The following is an 18,132-nucleotide window of genomic DNA, read 5'->3' on the forward strand; positions in this document are numbered from 1 at the left end:
AGCTATCTGATTATTCCTAAACCCAGTCAAGGTCATACCCAAAGCAACTATCACAGGCCCAAGGGTGTCAGTGCTTCCCTCTACGTACTTCTTTGCCCAAGTTGGTACCCTGAGGTTGGTCCCCTGAAGCCTCCAAACTTGTCTCTATATAGTCTCTTCATTTAAATTTCTTCCACTAAGCTCTCTAAATGTGCCGTACCTTTCTACTTGATTCTTTTTTTTTTTCTTTTTAATTACAGGGGAGAGCACAAACACAGTCCCCCACTACCACAAACTATGCAATTGAGTTTTCCACATTTGGGGAAATCAAAGGGTCAGCACATCCAGAGTGGAAGGGACAAACCTTGCCCTGGGAATACCACTCCCCTGGCAGTTAAAAATTCTACCTGATTCCTAATAATCAGAAAACATTTGTCTTTCATCTCATGAATATGGTAAGGAAAAACATGTGTTCTAAAGTTGCCACCTCATGTTTCCTCCCTGATAATAATTACAATGCAGATAATAAATTTTTATACTTTCACTGTGTAGCAGGCATTGTGACAAATATCTTTTCTTCACTTAATTAAACCTTCAAGATTATGCAATGAAATGGGTTTTATTATCCTAATTTTAGATACAAGGCAATAGGCACATAGAAGTTATGTATCTGTTTGAAGTCAAAAATAGCAAGTGGTAGAGCCAACACTTTGTTTTGACCAGGCTGACTCCAAACCTGATCCTCTTTCCCGAACAACTTCATTGCCTTTATGAGGCCAGTCATCAGCACAAAGGAGACTGAATCAAGAAACCCAGGAGAACCTTGTAGCAAAAAAGCAGTTCACTACAACCTCATTTCTTTGCAGATTCACATTACCCCTCACAAATCCCTGCAAATAAAGCTTTCTACTTAAAGAAATATATTTGAATATTTTAATATTGAATCATTTCTACTTAAATATTTGAGTAACATTTTAAAATTCTGGAAAGTTTACCAAGTCCTTTCTTCAGCTTATCAGGTTCCTTCACGTAATGCTCCTCATACTTAAAAAGCCTAAATCAACATGGAACAACTTCTGATAAAAATTTTTTTTTGGTAGCTTCAATACTGGAACCCCTGTTAGTTCTTACTTTTGTTTTGGTGTTTATTTGGACTGCAGAAAATATCACTTTCATTTCATGCAAGGCTATCTCACTCATCACATGGTCTAACTTTACATACAGACATGAAATATTTGACAGCTTATATCCTGTGTACAAAGCAATTTCCAAATTCCACTGGGGAAATAATCACTCTTAAGCCTTATTGATCAACTGGATTAGTAACACATCCATTACCTAATTTGATCTCCATAAAAACCTGTGAAATATGACCTCCATTTTACTAGTGAAGCCCTGAGGCACAGGAAGAAGTGATTTCATCAAAGTCACCTTGTTGGCTATGGGAAAAGCAAGGCCAGAGTCCAGGCCTCTTGAATATTATACTAGTTTCTTACATAGGGTCTTGCTACTGGCTCTTGACATAAAACAGGCATGATTCACTCTGAGAGGATCCTATTGCCTAAAGATTCCTAACAAGAAAGGAATGTGGCTTTTCTGAACCCAGGAGCATGCTGCTCTGGGTTTGAGTGTTGGGCTGCCAGGCCTGTAAGTCTGTTCTGGACTTCAGTGACCATAGGCAAGTACTGTTCAAGACCTTTATCTATTTGCTTAGACAGCAGATTTGGGAAAGTCTGCTTTTCTTTGCATCCTTTTAAATCTGCCATTTCAAGCAATTAATCACCTGTGGAGTCTTCCATTTCCTAGGAGACCTTCAAAGTGCTTCTCCTACATTCCTGATCTCCCCAATTAAACCCATTTTCCAGCCAAAAGACTTGTTCTATACTTATTTAATTTAGGTAATTTAAAAATTCATTATTTAATTCCAGGTAAGGTTTGAAGTGGCTTTATGACATGAACACAAGAGAAAAAGCTGAAGATATCTGATAATGCTCTGTGTACATTATTTATGTGTCAGTACTATACTGGCCCTTTATACAGTTATCACATTTGTCCTAATCTAAGGGGAAAATGGTATTTACATATGAGAAACTGAGACTTCAGAACTAAAATATACTGCCCAAACAAATACTGTATGATGAATCCAAGACTGAAACCCAGGTTTGTCTCACTTCATACCTTTAACCTGTAAGCATTACAACACATCATTTCTCTGAAAGCCGCCTCATAACCCAGGAAAACTAGGTTTGATAAGACAGTGGAGAGAGGTGAGATAATAATGATGATGATGATGAGAATAATAAAAAAACCTGGTAGTGTCAAATTTCAGTACCTGAACATAAAACTAAGATTAAAATGTCCTAACAGATAAGATAAAGGAAAAAAACAAATGCAGGAAGTTCCTGGGAAATGGTAGGTGACTGACATAAAAATTACATAACCCTGATTTTGAATTCTAATTTAGCCACCAACTAGCTATGTGATTATAATGAGTTACTTCTATTCTGTGAATCTCAATTTAATCAGTAAAATATAGATAATAAAACTGCTCTGTATTACTGAAAAGTAGAAAGATTTCATATATATGGGAACTGATACAACTTCTGACACAACAGAGACTTATTAAAGCTAGCAGTCTTCTGGCCAGCTACACAGTACAGTAGTTAAGGATGCCTGATCGCACATAGCCAATGGAGGTTTGAATTCCTGCCCTGGCAACTTGAAAAACACTCTGAGTGCAGTGCATGTGAATGTATACACACATTTACAACCAGATAGAGATAAAGAAGGGATTGCAGATGACTCCTTGGGGGTGCTTTCTCTTCCTTCTCACTGGATCTCACTCAGGAGCTAAGCCCTCTGGCAATTAAAAAAAAAGAAGCAATTGTTCGGAAACTAGCTAGCCCAATGTAATGTTTATTCCTCAGAATAATCCTGCACTTTGAAATTTACAATGCATAGAAGAGGAGCCTGAGGTTTACAAAGTGTTAATGATGTGGCTAATGCTATATAGAACTCAGATGAAAATCTGTACATATCAAGTGCCAGGTCACTACAATTTTTTTCATCGCGTATTGTTTTAATTGTCTAAACAAGGGAGAGAGACCTGTTTATCAGAAATGACCAATCTTATCCTGACTTGGAGCCTTGAGAAACCTTGGCCCTAAGAGCTGTTAGGTGAGAAACAGCAAACAAAGAAATGAGCAGGGTCTGGGATGACAGCTTTACAAGAAGGCCAAGTCCTTCCCTGTATCACTGGTTCTTAAATCACAGGACCAGAGTTTACTTGAGTGTACAGTGGAAAATAGTTATTTAAAGGCAGTTTTGCAGGGGTGGAGAAGATGATGTTGACCCAGACATGTAGCCTCCTCATGGTCTGACTTAATGCAAGGTGAAAGCGAGTAGCTTCCGGAGGATTAAACTCTTACAAAATATCTATCTCAGTGCAATTTCATAGTGAGCCTTTTGACTATAGCATGACCAATAGTGGATACTTCTGGTGTGCATTTTTTTAATTCCAAAACAATGAACAGATTACAGAGACTTTATGATGTGAACCAGGCTATTTATACAGAATATAGCACATGTTTTTTTCAGGAATTTGACATGAATTTGAAAAAAATAAAAAAAAAAGAAACATCATCAGAATTTGGGACAGGAAATGCTCTAAAGCATGTCCTACCCATCATGACCTTTAAGTGAGAGAGTCATTTCCAATTGCATGACTGCCCAATTGCTTCTATTCAAATACTAAACATTGAATGAATTTCTCCATTATCAGTGAGGTTCATATGTCATTTTACCCTTATTCATTTAGCTTGGCAGTATGCTGCTTCCTTAATCTGTATTTTTCATTTCTATTTAATGAAGATAATACTAGCTCCCCCTTTGATGGTGACAGTGAATATCAAATCAAGCAACTCACGAAAATTTCTCTGAAACATGAAAACTTTTGTACTGAGTTTAGCTATATACATTTTCTAAATGAGAGTTAAAATTTCCAAAATGGGTCTATAAGTAACACATTTTTCTTTTTAGTGATAAATAATAAAATTTCACATATTTTAATGGGAAATTTGAACTAATATGTCAGTATGTATCATTAATTAGATATTTTAAATACTCTACCTCATTTAGTAGTTAAATTAATCCTCTAAGGGATGAGTAGCTTCCTTTCTCTGGTAAGAAGGTCTAGAATATTCTTGAGACTGAACAGGTAGTATACACAAAGTTTCTTTTTTTTTTTTTGGAAAGGTTTTAGCTATAGGGTTCATGACCTTGCCAGAAAGACAGAGAGAGACAGAGACAGAAAGTGAGAAATCACCCTCCAGGTTGGATGGCCTTCTCCTTCATTCTCCTCTTAGGATCTTGGGCACGCAAGCACATGTGCCCAGCATGAGTTTAAGCCACTGGGTCTGGAACTCGAACCGCAGTTGGCTACATGGGAGTCCAGAGACAGAGCCATTACGCCAACTGCTGGTCCCTATAGACAAAGCTTTTAAAGTGACTGTAATATTAACTCAGACTGCTTGGTGCTTTAGTTTCACTTTTGTTTTATATTATTTATATAATATATTAATAATATAAAATAATAATATATTATAATATAATTATATTTATAATAATTATTATATTATAATATAAATATGAATATATAATATATTCATATTTATATTTTAAAAAGTGATAGTTTTAGGACATCCAGGTCTCTCCTTGGAATGGGCCCTCATGGCATGCCCAACAAAGGCCTATGGCACCAGTATGTCTTCTCATTGGATAATTGTAGATTCATAAACCCATGTTCTGATTTCTTTGAACATTGCTTTGTAACTGCCCTGTATAAAACCTATTTCTCAACTCATGCTGTAATGTGTTCTGAAATTTATCCTAAACATTGATGCCAATCAGGTTATGATTATACAACTATTCACCTAGCCCAATAAACTTTTACAAATGTGGGGCTGGCAGGTGGCATGGTGGTTAAGGGCACTGGACTCCCACATGACCGACCGTGGTTCAAGTCTTGGATCTGGTGATTTGCTTTCTCACTTTCCCTCTCTCTCTCTCTATCCTTCCTTGGTCAAATTAAAATAAATTAATTAATTAAATAAAGTGCAGTAAAATAATTCTAAAAAAGTATTAATTTAAAAAAATTACAAATAGTAATTCCTTGGTAACACTGGTGGCTGGATTAAACTAATTGAAATATGAGTAAGTAAGTAATTTTTACCTAACAAAGATATGATAGGGTGGGTACCATAGTGGATAAAACAGAATTCAAGAAGCGAGATCACAGAATAGCATTACAATGCCATTAGATGAATGTTTCCTTTATCTGTCAACCTTACAAGTTACTAAGTAGGGAGAAAGACAGAAAACTATTCTTGGTGATGAACAAAACACTGTGAACACAAAGGAGAAAATTTAAAGTAGATCATGGTATTCTACAAATGGGCAGAAATTAATGTTCATTGACTGGGAAACAAAGAGTATAGAATAGGATGACACAAACATATCAGATGTAATGATAAAATGTTAACTGCAACGGTAGAAGAAATTTTACTACATACATCATAGATATGAACACTTCAAAATAATTTGGTAAATTCAATGCATATTTGAAGCTACACACTTGTAAAATAAAACTTAATTTTTTAAGAATAATAATTAGAATGCAGATATCAAGGACATATTGAAAATATTTTTAAAAATTCTTTCATTTCAAAATGTCTAGATGATGATTAAACTTTTGACAACATTGTGAAAATCGAAGAAAATGTAAGAAAAGTCCCAAAGCTCCAGAGATAAAGAAGGTAGAAGGAAAGGAAAATGAGAAGGCAGAAGTGCTGAAAGCAATGTATCAATAGTAAGCAAATTCAGAAATACAGGCTGCTCTGAGTCATGACAATATTGAACACTTCTGTGAATACATGCCATGCTAGAAATGAAAGACTGGGCATCTGACCTTTTTAAGATAGCATTGAGAAAGGAGTGTAAATCTACATTCCACCTCTAACACCACATAAATCAGAGACTCATAAAAGCCTTGCCTTTGGCAAAATAATATGCTAGGAAGAGAAAAATCTATTGTTTATAATACAAGGAACCAAAGGTATTTGTAATTTCTTGGTGCTTACATATAAAATAACCCCAACTATGTTGGCATTAACAGTGTCCTCTGAGAGTCTGTGTCTGTTGATATAAGTCTAAATTTACCTAGATCTTGATGTAGAATGTATAGCACATAAATGATCAGAGAAAAACTAAGTGAGGAAATTGAATGGTAGTTTTCCTACAATTTTAATTTATGCACTGTAGTAAAACTAATAGAAATTCTCCAGAAGGAAAGAAATCTCAACTGAGAATCCTCAAAATGTGTATGTAATAGTTTCAGTCAAAGAACAGCTCAGAATAATAAATTATCAAAACAGTGTTGAGGAAAGGAAAAGCCTCTGTAAGCAACTAGCAATGAAAATGCTAAGCAATAGATTTAGTTCCTAAGAGCTTCAGATTTTAATAATACTAGATAAAGAAAATGAAATAACTTATAAAATATTTAAAAACATGATGGGGCCAGCAGGTGGCATGGTGGTTAAGACACTGGATTCCCACATGTCCAACTGTGGTTCAAGTCCCAAACCAAGTGGCTTAAAAATCACAATAAATACATAAATAAATGTTTAAAACACACACACACTATATATATATATAAATATATAATATAGATATAAATATATTTTTAAAATATGAAATACAGATTCCACAGAGAGAGACAAAATGATTAAAATAGTGCATTTTTAAAAGAAACTGAAAGGGCTTAAATACAACTTTTTAAATTGAAAAATACTAAGGAACTAGTGGATTAAACACAGCTGGGTAAAATGTTTACAAGTCAAAAAATAAACTAGAAAACAAAGCAGAGAAATTAAATTCAAGGAGTCAATAAAAGTGAAAAATATTTTCAAAGTTACAGACTATATGGAATAGAATGGAGTCTACACATTAGTTGGCATTCCATAGAAAATAGAAAAATTCAGTAGAAGGAATATTTATATATCCCAAATCTGAAAATATTACAGTATTTATTAAAAGAATAAATTATTAGATTCAGTAAATACACTATTTGACACAGAATAAATAAGAAATCTACATCTAGACACAGTGGAGTAAAATTGTAGACCACTAGTGATAAATGAACTATAAAGAAAAACACGTTGTCTAAAAAAATAAAAAAAAAAAACAATTAAGATGAGAGTTGACTTCATCAATGACATAGCAATGAAAATCACAAAACACTAGAATGACATGATAAAAATAATAAGAAAAATAAGCATTAGATCAGAATAGAACATTCAGTAAAACTATCTTTAAGAACAGGAGCAAAATAAGGGACCAGTGGATGGTGTAATGGTTACAAAGCAGGACTCCCACATAATCAACTGTGGTTCAACTAGGGTGGTGCGTGTGCATACATGCTCAAAATCCCAAGAGGAAAATGGAGGAGAAGGGATTGTGGCGTGGACATTCTCCCTAGGGGTGAATTTTTGCTCTCTGTCTCTCTGGTGAGTGCATGTGCCCTATAGCAAAAAAAAATCTTTCTTAAAACAAAAAAAGGACAAGAGCAAAATATAAATATCTTCAGGTTAAATATTACGTCATCAGAGAAATGTATTAAATAATGTACTTAAAGAAAATAATTAATTCCAGAGGGAAGAGCTATGATACATTGGTTCACTACAAAAGACATGATGTATTTTTCTATAGTTTTCTATACAAAAATGCAAGATGACTTTCTGATGACCCAACAGGAAAAATAAGGAGCAGGAACATTTTACAAATAGAGTTAAAATTTAAGTAAACATTTTAATAAAGATGATAATAAACATTATAATGCCTAATGTATAGGGTTAATAAAAAGCAAACCAAGGGACCAGCAGTTAGCTTAATGGCTATGTCACTGGACTCCCACGTGGTCGACCGCAGTTGGCGTCCCAGATCCAGTGGCTTAAACTCGCCAGGCACAGTGCCCAGGATCCCAAGAGGAGAATGGAGGAGAAGGGATTGCGGCATGACCATCCCCCCTGGGGGGTGATTTCTCGGTTTCTGTCTCTCTGTCTCTCTCTGTCTGTCTGGCAAGCGCACGCGCCCTATAGCAAAAACCTCTCCAAAAAAAAAAAAAAGCAAACCAATAAAATACTAAAACATTTTACAGTAACACCTTGGAGTCTTTATAGAAGGATAGAAAGGGGCACAGTAAAACTTTTGAGGGTGATGAATGTGTTTATTATTTTGATCATGGTGATGGTTTCATGGTTTATACATATGTCAAAAATATATCAGAACATATATTTTAGAGATGCATAGTTTATTGTATGTTGATTATAACTCAGCAGAGATGTAAAATAAGAATGGAATGAAAAGTTTCTAAATAATTGGAGGGACACATCAGACTCATTGAGGAGGACTCAGCAACAAAAACTTATCAGTTCCATACAAATGAATCAACAGATTCAATATAATTTCAATAAAAATTAAAGGAGGTTTTATTTGTTAATTAACAAAGTGATAAAAGCAACTTTATATTAAAGAATAGAGGGCCTAGAGTAACCTAAGCACTTCTGAAGCAAAACAAGATAGATGCATTATCCTTATCAACTATCATGACTGGTTATAAATTTATTAATAATTGATACATGTGTACTGTTACAGAAAATGAGGTTGATATAAAGAAGTAAGAAATAAAATAGAACAAAGAACTGGAAAATAGACCTTTGAATATCCGGAAGCTTTATATATTATAAAAATGAAAGAGTACATGTTTGGAGAAAGAATATATTGTTTAGTAAATGTAGTCATGCTACTGAGCAAAGTTAGCTAATATTGAAGAAGAAAAAAAATAAAAAAGAATCCTTACCACATATCATACAAACAAGCAATTCTGGATAGATTACAAACATAAAATTTGAAAAGCAAAACTTGAATAATATTTTTGAAAAAGTAGGCAAATATCTTTACCTCTTTGTTTTAGAAAAGTACTTATTAAAACAAGACATACAAAACAATTAACTAAAGGAAAAAATAATGTTAACTACATTAACATTATTTGTATTGTTTTGTTCCTCAAAAAGCTTTTTGCCTATAAGTATTTAGATTTAGATTATTTTAGATTGAAAATGAGTTTTCATAACTACTAGCATCTGGAAAGAATGGGTAGGATAGAAGGATACTGATTAAAGAAAGCAATTTTATAGCTAGATAAGAGGAACAGTAGTATTACAAAATACAATGGGATAAATATGTTAACAACAACTTACTGTATATCTCATAATACCTTGCAAAGGAAAATTGTTAGTGTTCCAAACATAAAGTAGCGACAAACGGTTGAGATGATGAGTATACTAATTTAGTGTTCCAAATATAAAATAGTGACAAACGGTTGAGATGATGAGTATACTAATTACCCTGATTTAATTACTATACATTGGAAGGAACCAGCAGTTAGCATAATGGCTATGTCGCTGGACTCCCATGTAGTCGACCACGGTTCTTGTCCTGGACCCGGTGGCTTAAAACTCACGCGTGCATGCTCAAGATCCCGAGAGGAGAATGGAGGAGAAGGGATTGCGGCGTGACCATCCTCCCTGGGGGGTTGATTTCTCGCTTTCTGTCTCTATGTCTCTCTCTCTCTGTCTGGTGAGTGCACGCACCCTATAGCAAAAATCTCTCAAAAAAAATTATTATACATTGAATTCTTGTACTAAAAAAAATGCACTATGCTCACACAAATATGAATAATTGTGTTAATAAAAATTTTAAATAAAAATGTGATTAGGGAAGTTAATATTAAAATGATTTTTAATTATTTATATCCTTTAGGTAAAGATTCACTTATAGGAGCATTTTATATTAGTCTATACCTTATTTAAAAAGATAAGGAGTGACATTAACAAGATGGCTTACTACAGGTGCTAATGATTGTCCCTTTGACACACTAAAGGATCAAAATGATGAATAAACACCCACATTTTGACCAGAGTAGTTAATAGAGAACATTGACGTATAGCAGGGAACTTGGTGGAGATCTTACGCAACACATAGTCTCAGGATGACTACAGAGAAGGAAACAAAACACCTTTCTCTACTACTTCAACTCCTCAGTCAGAGTCACCTGAGAACCAGGAAGGACTTTTCTCAGAGAAGGAATGGTAGCAAGAAGCCCCTTGCAGTCCCCATTAATGCCATAGAATCCTGCAGTCTTCATAGACAATGAGCTCGGTTTAGGGAGATGCCTGGAGTTCACATGCTACATTATCCCAAAGGAAAAGCCCATGTAATGTCTCTTCTTCTCCATGACCCAAGTTGCTGTCATATGGTCTTACCTTGAGCCTGGAGCCACTGCTATGGTATGTCCTACTAAAAAAAAAAGTAGTTCTGACCCTGTCATCCATGCCTACATAGCACCATGTCCCTCAAGGATCAAGTGATCCTGCCCAGCACAGAAAACTACTCAACCTGGTAGAGCAGCCCCTATGACCTCTTGGTAAATGAATCTGCCTGCCCCCTCCTCCATTATCAGCACGGAGATCATACCTGCACCAAAGAAAGTAACTTCTTGATGCATGAAATAGCTCAACACCGTACCTCCAGAGGAAAAAAATGAAAGGGTTACCTGACCCAGTAGAGCAACTGGATGGATGACTGCAGTCTTGGTCACTGAAGCCCTCACAGGTATCACAGACATTTACTACAGATGAAGAAACTGCAGAGCATCTACATTACTGCACCCAACTGGAAGCAAAGTCAGGGTACCCTACCACTGACATCTATGACACATCTGCCAGTGAAATTCTTTTCCCAGAAAAGCTACTCTCTAATACTAGAAGAGGTAACCATTTCACCTGATGTACAGACATCAAAGCAATGAAAAAGCCACAACATGATACCACCAAAAAAGACAGTAATTCTCAGTGGAAATGTATGAATTGCCTGAAAAGAAATTTAAAAAAGTGATCTTAAAGAAACAAGATATGAGTACACATAGAATATTCAATGAAATCAGGAAAGCAATTTATCAACTAAATGAGAAATTCAACAGAGACATAGAAACCATAGAAGAGTGGAGAAACTTTGGAATTGAAGACTTCAATAAATCAAATAAAAAATACTATTGATAGCTTGAACAGCAGACTACATCAAGCAGAAGAAAGAATATTGGAACTCTAAGACAGGCCTTTTGAAATTACTCAGTCAGAGAAAAAAAAAGTAATAAAGAGTATAGAAACCTATAGGACCTAGGGATACCATTATGCAATGACAGAAATAAATCCATGCACTTATAGCCAACTGATTTTTGACAAAGGAGCTAAGCATACACATTGGGGAAATGACAGTCTCTTTAATAACTGGTGATGGGAAAAATAGATACCCGCATGCAGAAAAAAGAAAGGAGACCTCTTATCTCCCAACATACCCAGAAACAAACTCAAAAGGGATTAAAGACTGAAATGAAAGACCTGGAACTATAAAACTACCAGAAGAAAATGTAGGGCAAAAGCTTCATGACCTTGGTATAGACAAAGATTTTTTGGATAAGACCTCAAAAGCATGGGCAGCAAAAGCAAAAATAGACAAATAAGACTATGTCAAACTAAAAAGTTTCTATGCAGTGAAGGAAACAATCAACAGAACAATGAGAGAACCTAAAGAATGTGATAATAAATTCACAAAATGTAGATCTGATGGGAGATTAATAGCCAATATATATAAGAAACTCAACAGCAATAACAATAACAATAATTTGATTAGAAAATGAGAAAGCGACCTTAATTTCTTAGAAGAAGACATATAAATGGTCAACAAGTGTATGCAAAATGTAAACCAGAACCACAACTGTGCTACCATCTGTCTCCATTAGAATGGCTATCATCAAAAAGACAAAATATATCAAATATTGACAAAAATGTAGAGAAAAGAGAACCCCTACACATTATTGATGGAAATGTAAATTAGTACAGCCATGATGAAAAATTGTATGGAGGTTCCTGATAAAACAGAAATACCATACGATCTAGCAATCATACTAATGGAAACATATCCAAAGGAAATGAAATCAGTATCTCTCACAGGATATATCTGCACTCCCATGTTTATTTCAACAGTATTCACAACAGTCAAGATTTGCGATCACTCTAATAGGTTGAATTAGGTGTAATCTTATGATGAAGAGGTGAATGGATAAAGAAAATCTGGTATATACATAATAGAATATTATTCAGCCTGTTTTTTCCAACTCTATAGATGAACCCAGAGAACACTATGTTAAGTGAAAAAAAAATCAGGCACATAAAGACAAATGCTGCATGATTTACCTCATATATGGACTCTAAAAAAAGTGTTATCAGGGTCAACCAGTGGTATGGTGATTAAGGCACTGGATTCTACATCTTCAGCAGTGTGGTACAAGTCTGACATACAGCAGCGTGCATGCCCAAAATCCCAAGAGGAGACATGAAGAAGGGATTGCAACATGATCATCTCCCATGGGGTGATTTTCTCTCACTCTCTATCTCTCTCCAGAAAGAACAAGTACTCCACAGGGATGGGGGGTGTTGAAGGCAGAAATCCTCAAATAAATAAGGTGATCTCATAGAAATTGTGAATAGAGTAGTCATTGTCAAAGGTGGAGGAAAATAGTTGGGCGCTATTACAGAGCAGGATGACTATAGTTAATGATAATGCTGTGTTCATTTCAAAACAGCCAGAGGAGAGGATTTTTAATGTTCTCATCAAAAGAAATGATAACATTTAGTGTGATGGACATGCTAATTATCCTGATTTGGTCACAATAAGAAAACTAAAAAAATTACAAATAATAATAGCCTCTTGTACAACCAAACTGATAACAACCAAAAAATTCTGACTCTTACAGATGATTTTAAACCTATTTTCAATGTTTTTTCTTAGAAATAATTATTTACTTCAACATTGTAGTATGTGTTTAATTTCCATGCATGAACGGATGCATGAAATTTCCAAGAATCTAAACAAAGGCATTTTGAAAAGATCCTTTCTTGTACTAACTCTCAAGATTATGCTGTTATTTGGGGTTTATTTCTCAGTATGAATGAGAAATAATTTTAATGAACAATTTTCACAACTTAGAAGGCTGGGCTCAATCGCATTTGTATAAAGTCATTTGTAATACAGCACACACAACAGATAAAGCTAACTCTCTTTCAGTAAATGGTGTATTGATTTTACAGCTGTGAATGCATATTGTACTATTTAGCGGGAATGTCTGTTTCAGTATCTGCCTATTCCCTGGGAATATGTGTCCACAAACTAAATTGTAAGGTGAGAACTTCTCTAATTTGTTTACATTACATGGTATTTACCCTGGAGTGTGGTAACTGCTATAGGAAAAAAAAAAGAAGTCCATATGACATTAAATGGCTTATTTCTTTATTAGAAGAAAATGTGTATGTATGCTTATGTACACACATATGCACACACACCCATATGTGCACACAAACAGAAATACGGGGCCAGGGAAAAGAGAGACTATAAGAGAGGAGGAACATAGAGAATCCAGTGTGGTCAGGTACTAGGCTGGACACTGGTGATATAGAATCTAATATCATAGGACCCTGTGTTATAAGATGAGAGTATAATGAGGTGCTGTCAAGCTCAGTGCAGTAGAAACAGTGCTTTAACGTAGATGTGTAAATTGTGCTGGAAGAGCCTCAGGAGGAAGACAGGTTCAGCTAGTGACTTTTTCCTCCAGTCAAGGAATGAGTCTCCGGGGAGGAGATGCGAACCTTAAAGGAGACAGCTGAATGAGAGGAAGAAACACATTCCAAACAAACAAGGCATTTGCACTGAAGTCGGAAAGAGGAAGAGATATAGAGAACTGGCCATTGCTCAGTGAGCATGGAGCAATGATGTGTAACATGCAGGTGGTGAGACCAGAGAGGTAAAAAGATACAGGTTCAGGACGTGCCCTGAAACCAGGAAATTGTAAGTAGTGAAATAGTATATCCTTTTTTTTTCCCCCCAAAGATTTGGGGTATAGGGCATATGTGCTCCCTAGAAAGACAGCAAGAGAAAGAAATCACCCCTCATGAGGTCTTGCCACACCACAGTGCCTTCTCCACCATTCTCCTATCAGGATTTTGGGCTTGCATGCATGGATGTCCACCATGATTTTCAAGCTGTGAGGTCCAGAAATCGAACCACCATGTGGAAGTCTAGCACCTTAATCACTAAGCCACCTGCTGGCTCCCCTAGAAAGCAAGCCACCTGATCCAGAACTCAAACCACCATCAGTCATGTGGGAGTCTAGCATCCCAACTACCATGTTACCTGGTGGCTCTCCATTTTTAATTGTGAACATATTTCTCAGGCAAGATTAACCAGGTTTCTGATTTAAAAGATCATAAAATGTATCAAAGACTTCAAAAATCATTGTAGATATGCATGTTAGTGTATGTGTATCATTATAGATGCAAGAAGGTAAAAGAGTAACAAAAACAATGCAATCCCACAATCTCTTCAAGGAAACAGTCACTAGATTATTGAGTCTAGAAACAGAGATATGGGATTTGATAAGCCGTTTCTCTGACTGTTATAATAACTACCAGAACCACATAATATGAACTACCTGTGTACTAGACACTCTGCTAAATATCACATACTCGTTTTCTGTTCTCTCTTTCCAACAAATCTAAGAGTAGGTTTTTTTAAAATCTATTTTAGAAATGCAAAACCTGCATATGAAAGAAGTTAATAACTTACCCCAAATCATACAATTAACACATGGAAAAGTGTTTTATACTTCAAAGGCTCAAAATTTTCACATAAGAAAAGAACATGAAGCCCCTATCTGGTCTAAAAATGATCAGATCACTGGGCCAGCAAGTGGTGTGGAGGTTAAGTTGCTGGATCCCACATAGCCAAATCTACCATTGGGGTTCCAGTCCTGACAGCTCGAAAATCACACCTGGCTTGTATGCATGTGTGCCCCAAATTCCAAGAGGAGAAAGGAAGAAAAGAGACTGCAGCATGACTATCCCCCTAGGGGGTGAATTCTTGTTTTTCCCCTCTCTCTCTCACTGGCAAGTACGCACACCCTATAGTTTTTTTGTTTGTTTGTTTTGTTTTTGTTTTTGTTTTTTAAAGAGCAGATCACTTCCCTATGTTATGCCAAATAACAATAGACTCTTAACACAGAAACAAAGTTCCTGTGTGGTGAAATTGAGCCAGAGAATGTTATGAAAGAACCTAAACATTAAAAAGAATGTCTATTCCAGGGAACTAGGGAGCTGCAAAGACCTTTTGAGCCTGCTATAATCTCCTTCTGCCTGGTTTTGGCCATTGACTAAACAAGAGAGTGGAAGCAGCGTTTTCTGAAAGACTATGGGCCATAACAATGACACCAGCAAAAAATGACACGACATCCTGACTGAATATACTATGCTCCAGGGTTTATGTCAGATTCTTCAAAGAAGGTAAGGGACTTGTCACTACTTATTCAATTCCAAAATTCTTTTGCTTATACAGAACAGCCTTCCACATCTGATTAAAGGCAGGAATGGAAGTGTAGAGCTGATGTTTAAATTGGTCTATGTATTTACTGTAGCACTTTTCCACCCTAGTCGCGTCTTTCCACCCATAGCAGTATTACAGAGAATGGATTAGAGGAGGTTTTGGCTCTCAGTTAATCACAGTTTAGTTAAAAAGTTAGGTAAGGGTACACACAGTCACTTCAGTAGTAAGTGCCTGCCATGTTTTCAAGCTGTAAAATTCTCATGTGGTTCGGGGGTGTGGGAAGTATTCAGAAAAGATTTATTACTAAATTGATGTTAAAGCATTTTTCCCAGGTGCCCTAAGGTACACAGAAGAGCACAGCTACATAAAACACATTGCATGAAAATTTGAATTCACAAAATAGATACATTAAGGAGTACTTATTCTCAAGAGAAAAAGCAATTTTCACACTACACAAGAATTTCTTTAACTAGCAAATTCCCCCCTAGTGTATTTCAATTAGGTTTGCATTTACAAAAGGAAAAAAAAAATCAATTTGCAGGCAAGTTTGCAGTGACACATCTATTGCATAAAGCAAAATACACTAGTATCGCTTTTTAGAGATTTGAACAAACTCCCAGACATAAAACACTTTGAAAACCACATGTGAAAATAATGCTTCCTGGTGGATGGCACATAAAGCATTCTTCATGTGTCCAGTTGTCCAAGAGATGATAAACTCAGCAGTACTCAGAGTTCAGTACATGCCAGGAAAACTCCCAAATTAATTTCTCCTGATGAACTCCGTCTTTTCTAATATGTTTTTCTTTTCCCCATTGCTATTATCTGGAAACAAGTTGACACTGGCTTCTTGCACACAGGACTTATCTAGACTTCCAGCTGTTTGGCTGATAAGGAGATTACTAAGTAAACTTCTAACTCAGCCAGATGGTAGGTGGCCATGTTTGACTTGAAATGTTTTCAGCTCTTTGGATTAACAAATAAAATAGTAAGGATAAGAAGAACTTTTTCCTCCCCCTTTTCAGGGCAATGTTTATTCAGATGCCTAAACTTTTCAGATTTTTGATTGGCATCCCTTAATAAAGCAGCATCTGATCGACTACATGGAGAACATGAAATTTATTGAAAGCATAAACAGTAACTATGGCTGCAAAAGAAATTGGCTTTTGTCCTTGCAAGGCTGAATAAAGTGGAAAGATTTTCACATAAACTAAATCTCTCACATAGGTGTTCCTTCTCTGCAAACCTTCAGCTATAAGATAATGACCAGCACGTTGGCGATGGTTAGAGGTAACTCTCTCTAAATAGCCTCTTAAATAGCCAAAGAATGTAAGGGAGAGACCACAACACCTATAGCAAAATAAAAAGATCTGTATTTTAGAGTCCGAGGTTCTCAGAGGTACCACTTACATGACCTTGGGCTTTTATTAAACCTCTCAAAGCCTCTCTGTTCTCGTATGCAAAACAGCAATAGAAGTTTCCACCTCTCATGAAATATAATCCATGAAGTACAATTATATAGCTTTATGGTCATTAACAGCATCATTCTCACTTAACTTATTAAACAGTTGACCATAAGTAGTCCTGAAAGCAATTCCTCTGTTTTTATGGATTTTTAGCAATTAAAAGTAAAATTCTAATAGCTACTATAACTAAGCCAAATAACACCAAAATGAATAGATCACTAGCCTATACCTAGCACTATCCTAAGTAGTCAGGGAAGAAGAATGACAATGTTCAAGAACATTTTGATTTACTCACAAGGTATGGCAGACCAGTGACAAAAACAGCACCAATCCTCCACCATCCCTGAAGCCTTAGTCCTCTGCAGTGTAACATTATGGCTCTTCATGTCAAGAGGTGAGGGTCCTGCTAGATAGTACAGGCATTGAACACTGTTGCACGATGCTGGGAATATGAGAGTCATGTGAGAAGGCTGATTCTGAGTTGCCTTGGACATGTTTAGCATGCCGGTGGATGTGTCCATGCCCCTAGCTAGTGGGGAGGCTGGTGGGAGGATCATGGGGTGATGAAATCCTGTCACTGTCTCTGTATCTCTCTATCATGAAAAAATATATATGCTTAAAAAAATAAGGTACAGTGTAGGAGGAGATTTCAAGAAATCTGTAGAGAAACTGAGTTAAGGCACTAGTTATAGGACCAGCAGGTGGTGTAGTGGATAAGGTGCTGGATGCCCAAGTGGTGGACTGTTTCGAGTCCCACACCAAGCAGCTTGACACTTATGCCTGGCATATGTGCGTGCATACCCAAGATCCTGAGGGGAGAATGGGAGAGAAGGGATTGTGTGTAGCCATCTCCTCAGGGAGTGGTGGGTGATTTCTCAATTTCTGTCTGTCTCTCTAGCTAGTGCACATGCCCTATGGCAAAAAGTTCCCTAAATAAGCAAATGAAAAGTACAAGTTTATTTTGGTGCAAGAAATTTTTCCCTAAATAAACAAATGAAAAGTACAAGTTTATTTTGGTACAAGAAATTTTAAAATCGATGTATAATTATTTTGTAATACGTATTTTCTATAAGCTGTTCAAAGACAGAGGTTTTCTATCTGGGCTGACCTTCTGGATTAATCATCAACAGAAAGTGAAGAA

The 18,132-nt window shown here is 36.0% G+C and overlaps 1 pseudogene; it reads right to left on the minus strand.

Moving 5' to 3' along the window:
* Positions 1 to 236: 236 nt before the first annotated feature.
* Positions 237 to 381, minus strand: LOC114004637 (uncharacterized; annotated as a pseudogene).
* Positions 382 to 18,132: the final 17,751 nt, after the last annotated feature.

This window comes from Tupaia chinensis, unplaced genomic scaffold, assembly GCF_000334495.1.
Source record: "Tupaia chinensis unplaced genomic scaffold, TupChi_1.0 Scaffold139431_1, whole genome shotgun sequence".
NCBI classification, from domain to species: domain Eukaryota; kingdom Metazoa; phylum Chordata; class Mammalia; order Scandentia; family Tupaiidae; genus Tupaia; species Tupaia belangeri.